The 9,566-nt window shown below is 38.8% G+C and overlaps 1 pseudogene across 1 annotated transcript; it reads right to left on the reverse strand.

Moving 5' to 3' along the window:
* Window positions 1-5,981: 5,981 nt before the first annotated feature.
* Window positions 5,982-9,001, reverse strand: LOC145158211 (U-box domain-containing protein 5-like; annotated as a pseudogene). Its single transcript, XR_013737252.1, has 6 exons — window positions 8,918-9,001; window positions 8,635-8,820; window positions 8,403-8,510; window positions 6,943-8,319; window positions 6,793-6,875; window positions 5,982-6,480 (listed from the first exon to the last, which is right to left on the reverse strand). The product of XR_013737252.1 is annotated as a U-box domain-containing protein 5-like (transcript).
* Between the last annotated feature and the right edge of the window lie 565 nt (window positions 9,002-9,566).

Below are 9,566 nucleotides of genomic sequence, written 5' to 3' on the forward strand. Positions count from 1 at the left end.
CGAAGAAAAGTATTATATTAAAAACATCGGGATGTCATTGTCAATACAGATCAAAAGCATAAACAGAAACAACATAGGCCTTACAACATCTATTTATTATAGTGGCATGTAATTCATTGATCTCTATTCAGATCATCACTCATATGTACTCTTGCCACTACATGTATACAAGAAACTGAGTGGGTCAGGCTTAGGAGCCTGGTGAGCACATAGGATTTTCAACCCACAATAATTAAGTTTATTAATTTCATCAATTCAATCAACCTGATTGCCCATTCTAGTTATCCTCACTTTCTGTCCCTAAAGCATTTAAATTAAGGAACCTAGCCTAAGGATTTTCATCGGGATGACAACACTGCTTAGGGGATTCCTTAGCAATATATGTCAAATAAGGAAACCATGAGGGGGATGGAGTACACCTAATGAACAGTTAGTTCAAAAACACCAACAGGTTGCGAGTCTGTCAGCGTTTCACTAGACTGTCTAGAATAGTCCGCGGTCGTCATCTATACTCCGCTGGATGACTGGATTATCTTAAACATCGAGGCCTCTTATCAATTTTATTTCCTCTTTCATCATCTATTTTATCTATCCATCTTTACCCATCATATTTATAGGTATAAAAAACATATTCAGTTTAAATCAAGTAAAACATGTATATTTTGTTCATTTAGCATAAATATCACGTACACAGATAATATGCAAGCATAGTGTGTAATTTATATTAAATATTCCGTATCTATGTGTAAGATGATAGTAACTATGCCCTCACTTGTTAAAGTGATGATTCCAAACTCGTACAGTGCTTCGCTTCTAACAATTCTATTTTCCTTCGACGAAATCTAGTATCATAACCGTTAGATTTTAGTCTAATATTTATTGCGACTATTTATGAGCGATATCATTTTATAAGTGTTAAACAATACTTTTCAACAACTATATACAGACAGGGGCCAGACATGAAACACCGGAGGGCAGGACCATATTAGCATTATAACACTTCTAAAATCCAACAACCCTATGTGGCCCTTCAAACCAGATTCCCCGTACCACGAGTAGTTAAAAGATATTACAATAACACTTTGTATATTATATTTTATAATACATATATTGTTTATAGGTTCATAATAACGATATTAAACTTAAACATAAGCTATACTTAAAGTATGGTAAACATAACTTACTTATAAGAGCGTTTGGCTAGGAACCGGACTCTGCGGGGAAGAACTTCCGAGCCGGAAGCTCTTCTTCCCAGAGCCTTCTGGCGCTCTAGGACTCGCATATTAGCACTTGGGAAGTACTAGGGATTGGAAGGGGTTTAGAAAAGATGTTTGAGAGAAAGAAAGGCTTAGGTGTGAAGAGTATGGGAGGACCTCGCATCCTATTTATAGTGGCAGCTTCGGACTACGCTGAGCGTAATCCTCGGACTACGCTGCGTGTACTCAGTACGTTAGGCATACGAGAGGCTACGTTGCGCGTAAAAGGGGCAGCTGTCAGCATCCGAATTGAGGACCGTGGGGAGCAAGCGAGGGCTGAGATTAAGCCACGTCACCCTCCTCGCACCAACACACTCCCGACTTCTAAATTCTGTAACTTTCGCATATGAGCTTCGTTTTTGACGTTCTTTACATCCACGTGTAGGTGGAAACGTATTGTACAACTTTCATTTAGACTTCGTCGGCTAGTTTTGAATTTATTTTTAAAGTTATATTTTAACAGGCCTGAATAGATAAAGTCCGTTAAAAATTCATAACTTTGTCATCCGATGTCCGTTTTTATCTGTCTTTATATCGTTGAGTTCTGATTAACGAGATCTTCGATTCTCGTTTAGATTGTGTCGGCTAAAAATCTATCGATCTAATATTCGAATTCCGGACTGTGCACTGTTATGCTAAATCTTAGAAAAATCGTAACTTCCTCATACGAAGACAGATTTGGACGTTCTTTTCATGCACGCTCTCGGTTTAACGTATACTACGACTTTTGTTTAGATCGTTAAGGCTAAAAAGTATCTTATCGTAAATTCACTTTTTACGATTCCGGATATCGTGCAGGTTTTGCCTCAAAACTTCGACAGACCATAACTTCTTCGTTATAAGTCAGATTTCAGTGTTCCTTATATCCCCGAAATCCTTGTTACGACTACTTCAACTTTCTTCATAGATATTGGGTCTATCTATCATTTTATTTTTGACGCTTATTTTTATTATTATTTTATTATATCGTTATAAGCAAGTATAATGCACATAAATCACATAATACTCAAGTAATTCCTTTTCATTACTTCAAAATATGTTACAATTGTTGACCCTAACTATTACATTGTTATGATAACGCTTAGCCTAGAAACATGGGCATTACAGGGCAAAGGTGGGGTTTGCATCCTGCCTGCTGAGGGACCGAGCACGTGACTAGTGTGATGAGGTTGGTCGAGCAATAGGATCTGCGGTTGTGGCAGCCATGACTTGGGAGGATTTTGTTTCAAGGTTTCAGAGGGAGTTTGCACCAGCTATCGAGGTGCAACATCTAGCGAGGGAGTTCCAGGACCTTTGCCAGACTACTAAGACTGTGGTGGAGATTACCGCCAAGTTCCTTGGGAGGGCTCTTTTGCTTTCGCAGTACGCTGCGGATGAGGAGATGAAAAAGATGAGATATCATGACATGCTGAGGGATGACATCAGGGAGTTTGTGAGCTTCTCAGGGTGCAAGACCCTGAATGATATGATTGAGATGGCCCGTGAGCGGGAGATTGAGCTGGAGCTTCGATCGAAGTGCAAGTCGGAGTAGGTACAGATTGCCGTGGGCCAGGCTAAGAGGACCAAGGTTTGTGATTCGCACTCTAGGGGCTAACGGGGTTGAGGCCGTTGCAGTAAGTGCGACACGCAGCACAATAGGGCTTGTCGATCAACGGGTTTAGGTTGTTACAGATGTAGGCCCACTGGGTAGTGGCGGTGACTGCACCAGCCACCTTGAGGATTATTGATGCCCGTTAGGACAAGGGAGGAACTTGTAGCAGGATATTTCAGCTGACCACCGATGAGGCACGTGCAGCACCGGATGTGGTTACTAGTATGTGTGTTATTCATATTTTTTATTGCTTTCCTTATTCATGCTCATGATTATATTTGATTTTTTATAGGGATATTTTTGGTCAATGGTTTTACCGCTCATGTATTGTTTGATTCAGGAGCTACCCGATCCTTTGTATCTCTTGCGCTTAGCAAGAAGTTCTGCGATGCTCCCGGGATTCTGGATTTCCTGTTGGAGGTCGAGATTGCTGATGATCGTTATGTGAGTGCTTCGAGGGTTGATTGTGGGTTTGTCCTGAACCTGTTCAACGAGAGGTATTCTATTTATTTGGTGTCCATTCCTCTGTGAGGATCGAAGGTTATCATCGGGATAGACTGGTTGGGTCCCAGTGGGGCCATGATTGACTGTGAGCGCCAGCTTGTGAGAGTTCGAACCCTAAGTGGTGGAGAACTAGTTATTCCTGGTGAAGGAGCTTCACATAGGCCAGCTCTTTGTTCAGCTACGAGGGCCAGAAGATATTTGTAGCATGGTTGTTCTGGGTTCCTGGCTTATGTGACAAATACTCGAGTTAAAGGCACGACGACACTGAGTGAGGTGCCCATCGTTCGGGATTTCCCTGATGTGTTTCCAGAGGAGTTACCAGGAGTGCCTCCCGAAAGGCAAGTCGAGTTTCGGATTGATCTGGTTCCCAGAGCAGCTCCAATAGCCAAAGCAACATATTGCTTGGCACCACCAAAGATGCATGAGTTGTCTACGTAACTTCAGGAGCTGCTAGACAAGGTATCTATTCGGCCCAGTAACTCACCTTAGAAAGCACCAATCATGTTCGTGAAAAAAAAGATGGTTCACACAGGATGTGCATTGACTACCAAGAGTTGAATAAGTTAACGGTGAAGAATCGTTACCCACTTCCGAGGATCGACAATTTATTTGATCAACTTCATGGTGCATCTTGGTTTTCCAAGATTGATTTACGATCAGGTTACCATCAGATGAGGGTCATGGATGATGATGTATATAAGAAAACCTTTAGAAATAGTTATGGTCATTACGATTTTGTGGTGATGTCGTTTGGGCTCATCAATACACCGACATTGTTCATGGATCTCATAAACCGGGTTTGCAGGCCGATGCTGGATTGGTCAGTGATAGTATTCATAGATGATATCCTGATCTATTCCAAGACCAAGGAGCAGCATGAGGAGCACTTGCGAGAGGTGTTGGAGACCCTAAGGGAAGAGAGGTTGTATGCCAAGTTCTTCAAATGTGAGTTCTGGTCAACCAGAAAGGTATATTGGTCAACTCGGCCAGGATCGAGGCCATGATGTGATGGGAGGTTTCGAGGACCCCATCTGAGATTCGAAGCGTTTTAGGCCTCACAAGATATTATCGGAGATTTATCCAAGATTTCTTCAAGATTGTAGTGCCTCTGACCCATCTAACGAAAAAGAATGTTACTTTTCGGTGGGAGCCTGATCACCAGTTGGCATTCGACACGTTGAGGCAGAGATTGTGTGGGACCCCAATCCTCGCGCTTCCTGAGGGTATGGACGATTTTATGGCTTATTGTGACCACTCTATATCAGGTTTGGGAGTTGTCCTTATGTAGAGGGGGCATGTGATTGCTTACACTTCGAGGCAATTGAAGTCTCATGAAGCGAATTATCATACGCATGATTTGGAGTTGAGGGCTGTGATTTTTGCCATCAAGATTTGGAGGCACTATGTGTATAGGTTAGGTGTTCTATCTAAACTGACCACATGAGTTTGAGATACCTAATGGATCAGCCGAATTTGAATATGCGGCAACAGAGATTCTTAGATGTGGTAAACGATTATGATTGCGAGATCCTTTCTGGTAAGGCCAACATGGTGACCGATGCTTTGAGCCGTAAGACAGTGAGTACTCTTGTCAGGGATATTTGTTTGATGATGATGATTACTTCGCCTTTGTTGGATATGGTAAAAAAGGCTCAGGTGGAGGAATTGAAAAATGAGAATTGGAAGGCTAAGCGGATCAGGGGACATATTCTTTTATTTGTCAGAGACAGTCGAGGGTTGTTGACTCAGTGTGGTAGAGTTTGGATTCCGACTACTGGTGGAGTGAGACAGATAGTTTTGAAAGAGGCTCATAAGTCAAAGTTTCGATTCATCCAAAGGCCACAAAGATGTATTAAGACCTTAAGTTGAGTTATTGGTGGCCATGTATGAAGAGGGAGATAGTATGGTTCATTGAGCGGTGCTTGATTTGCAAGAAAGTCAAGGCCGAACATCAGAGACCCCACGGTAAGATGCAACCATTACGAAATCCCATGTGGAAATGGAAAAAAATTACCATGGATTTCATCACAAAGTTGCTATGGACGACAGATGCATTTGATTGTATTTGGGTCATTGTTGATAAATTGACCAAGAGTGCACATTTCATTCCTATTACCGAGAGTATATCTACTAAGAAGTTAGTTGAAATCTATATTCAGGAGGTGGTGGTTCGGCACAGGGTGCCAGTTTCGGTAATTTCAGAACGGGATGTTCGTTTCACCTCCATGTTTTGGAGGAAATTTCATGAGAAATTGGGTACTCAGTTGCATTTTAGTACGACATACCACCCCCAGACCGACGGACAGAGTGAGCGGACAGACCCGAGGGTTGATACATACCTAACATAGCCACGTGCTGTTATATTTTATATGTGTGATGTATGTAGTATTTTGGAAAGCTCACTAAGCTTTGTGCTTACAGTTATGTTTGTGGTTTCAGGTACTTCCAGTACAAAAGAGAAGGGTCGGTTTGATCGCAACGCATCCACCAATGTTCTGCATTTTCTTTATGATTTGGATTTGTACTCTGATGATTACTCTCGATTGACACACTATGTTTGGGTTTTATTATGAATACTTGGTTTTTTTGATTAAATTAAAAATGAAAATTTTATCCATGTTTTTAGGACGTTACACTTTTGTTGTTCCTTTATCATTTGCATTCATGGTAATAGAAACAACATTATCAATCACCCCATCATCCATCACCAATCTACAATACTGAATGCTTTGAGAACACAACGAAAGAAAAATCTCTAAAGCCTGCTCTTGCTCTTCACAACTCTCACTTTCAAGAACCCTAGCAACAAAAGATACGCACCCTTTGGTCTCGGCAATTATGCTTTTATTATCTTCATTCCCACATAGATTTGTCAAGATTGCTATGCGGTATCTTGAGAGTGATTCGTCTTCAAAAAGGGCGACAAGTTTAGGGATTAGATCTGAAGAAAGGAGAGAACGAAAGTTTTTGGTTAAAGTCAAATTATACATAATTTTTAGGGCTGGAGTTTGAAATTGTATAATTTGGGAATCGAGAATCTAGAAGATTTGAGTAAGAACACAAGAAGCAATTTCAAATCAATGATTTTGGTGAGAAGACAAATTTTCAATTAGATGTTGTTTGTTTTTTCTTAAAAACCTCTTCTAACCACTTATTGTTGCGTCACGCAGCACACGCGCATCACTTGTCCCTTCGCAACTGTTTGTTTTTCAGAAGACTTCTGACTTAAAAACTGTTGCGCGTGTACTGTGTGGCACAACACTTGACCCATTGCTTCAAAAATCTTCACACCTTACTTTAACTTATTGTAACAGTCTGCAGATGTTAAAAAACAAACTTTTATTATAGGTTGCAGCCGTTTGGTCCCCCTCTTCTATTACAGATGGTTGCAGAGGTGGTCCGCAGACTACATACATTTTCACTTTAAAAAACAAACGACACCTTATAGCGAGCACCTCTTCTATCATTTCTGAATCAAGAAACTTGATATCAACTTGTATGCATCATTATTCATGATTTTTATACTTCGGCAAAAAAAAATTCAATACATAAATTGTTAAAGAAGAAATTCTACAAAGGCAACATAAATACCTACATTTGGTTATCAAGATTTTTAATAGCAAACATCCAATTCTCCGAGCTTTAACATCATTTATATCACGTGGAAGTGAATCATCAAGTCTCACAATCATGAAATGAATCAACAACCATAAAATCTTCAATAAATTTGCATTGAAACTCCCATGGAAGTGAATCATCAAGTTCTGAAGATAATTTCACATCCATATCACAAGTATTTCCTAAAGAACTGAGTGATAAGGTACCATAATCATCTTGAGATAATTCCACATCCATATCACGAGTATTTTCCAAAGAACTGGGTGATAAGTTACTGAAATCAACACCCGAAAATTGAAGACTATTCATAGAGCTCAAACTAGTAACCGAAGAAGATGAATTCTCCCACGTGCTTACATCTGTTGAAAAGTCAACACAAGGATCCGAAATACTGACACCATGAGTCTCACACCATTGTGAAATCATACGCTTCACGTTTGTATTTGGCTTTAATGAAAAGTTTAATAGTTTCCTTTTAGTTTTTGGACAAAAATCATTACCTTCTTCAAACCATTGCTAAATCCACATTCTTTCAAATGTTTCACCGGTATTAATTACAACAGGATCATACATCACCTTGAGAGACATCGGATACTTGAATTCTTCAGGAGGAACACTTTCACCTCTTCCAATAATACCCTTTGGAGGTTCTTCACAGTCACTAGTAACCGAAGAATATGAATTCTCCCACATGTTTACATCGATTGAAAAGTCAACACAAGGATCCGAAATAGTGACACCATGAGTCTCACACCATTGTGAAATCATATCCTTTATGGTTGTATTTGGTGTCAATGAAAAGTTTAATAGTTTCCTTTTAGTTTTTGGACAAATATCATTACCTTCATCAAACCATTTCTGAATCCACATTCTTTCAAATGTTTCTCCAGTATCAATAACAACAGGATCATACATCACCATGAGAGAAATCGGACACTTGAACTCTTTTGGAGGTTCTTCACGGTCAACAGAATAGTCAACTCTACGGGACCAATAAACTTGACTTTGAACAATGCTATCGTTCTCTTCATGCACAGATGCAATTGAATGTCCATGTTTTTTTAGCAAATCCAAAAGGATCATGAGAATCCGTTTCTTTTGTTGATCACTATCTCCTTCAAGAAGTTTGTTTAAAAGTTTCTTGATTGATCTTCGTTCAATTACAAGAGCTTTTTGAGATGTTATTTGAAGCTTTAAAGCAACTATTCGAATACACTCATTTTCATATTCTGAAGAATTTCCAGTATTATTGTACCCTTTGAGTAATGTTTTTACAGTTTTTCCAGCTTCTTCTTCACATGGATCTAAACTAATTTTCACCCTCCTAAGCTCTGTAATTATCAATGAGATCTGCATATAACATTTTTTTGTATTAATTCCATGATATAATAATTTGTATCATTTTCAAATCAACATATGATAAATTGACTAACCTTTGATGCAAGCATCACAGGAACCATTTTTTGTATCTGGCTCAAATTCTGTTCCAATAAGATTTTTGTTTTTTTACATCTTGAAAGAACCGTATTTCCTGTGAGTGCCTGAATAAATCCAAGATAAACCAAAATCAAATGTCAAAATTGGAAATTTTGAAATAATTGGAAAAAACCCAATTGAGATATCGTATAAAAAATGTAATTTTATAATCGGAAAGCAAATACATACCAAGTAAAGCTTACTGGATTCACTGCAATCGTGAATCAACGATTTGGCTTTATCAATTGCAATATTTAAGTGAACAAGTGACTTAATACCAGATTCACATCGAGGTCTAGCTGCTTTTATTTCTGGAAATATTTCAAGAACACTCGAGACTAGCTTCATAAGTTCTGTACACATAAAGCTATGCACCTGGTTTCACCAATATGTCACTAATAAATTAGACTTTGAGCTCTGATAACAATCTGAAATAACTCGAATTAATCTAAAATTAATCACAAATCAATACCTTGATGTTAATCGGCGATGGGAAGTTCTCTACAGTTTCAGTAATGTCAGTCCCCATCTGTGTAAAAGAGCTAATCTAAGTCTGCAAAAAGGTTGGAACACGAGATTTTTATCAAAATAAACATTGGTCAATTACACCAGACAAGATTTACAGACTTTAAGGAAGAAAATTCATATGAATTTCAGTCAGGACTCTCGTTTGATCATACTTTCACAGAATCCTCTAGCATATTGGCTTACGTTTTCTATGCCAAGAATCGTAAGTGTCCACTTGGATTATCCTAGGCTGAATTTCTTGTAACCCAGACATAGGGTAGAAATATCGGTTCGGAAAGTGATATCACGATCCAAGTCGGTATCCAGATCTCCACTACAAACCCTAAAATTCCTAACATGTTTCTGGGCTAAACATTAATGATGATATAATAGTCTAGTTTAACCATTGGAACTCGTTTTGAAGTAATATGAATGAATTATGTGCTTTAAACTTAATTATTATGATTAAGGATAAAAATAAGCGTCGAAAATTAATATTAGATAAAGCCGATATCAATGAATGAAGTTGTAGTGGTTGAAACAAGGATTCCGGAGATATAAAGAATACCGAAATCCGAGTTATAACGAAGAAGTTATGACATGTCGAAGTTTCG

This window comes from Lactuca virosa, chromosome 2 (assembly GCF_052849685.1).
Source record: "Lactuca virosa cultivar CGN04683 chromosome 2, Lactuca_virosa_CGN04683_v6, whole genome shotgun sequence".
Taxonomy (NCBI): Eukaryota; Viridiplantae; Streptophyta; class Magnoliopsida; order Asterales; family Asteraceae; genus Lactuca; species Lactuca virosa.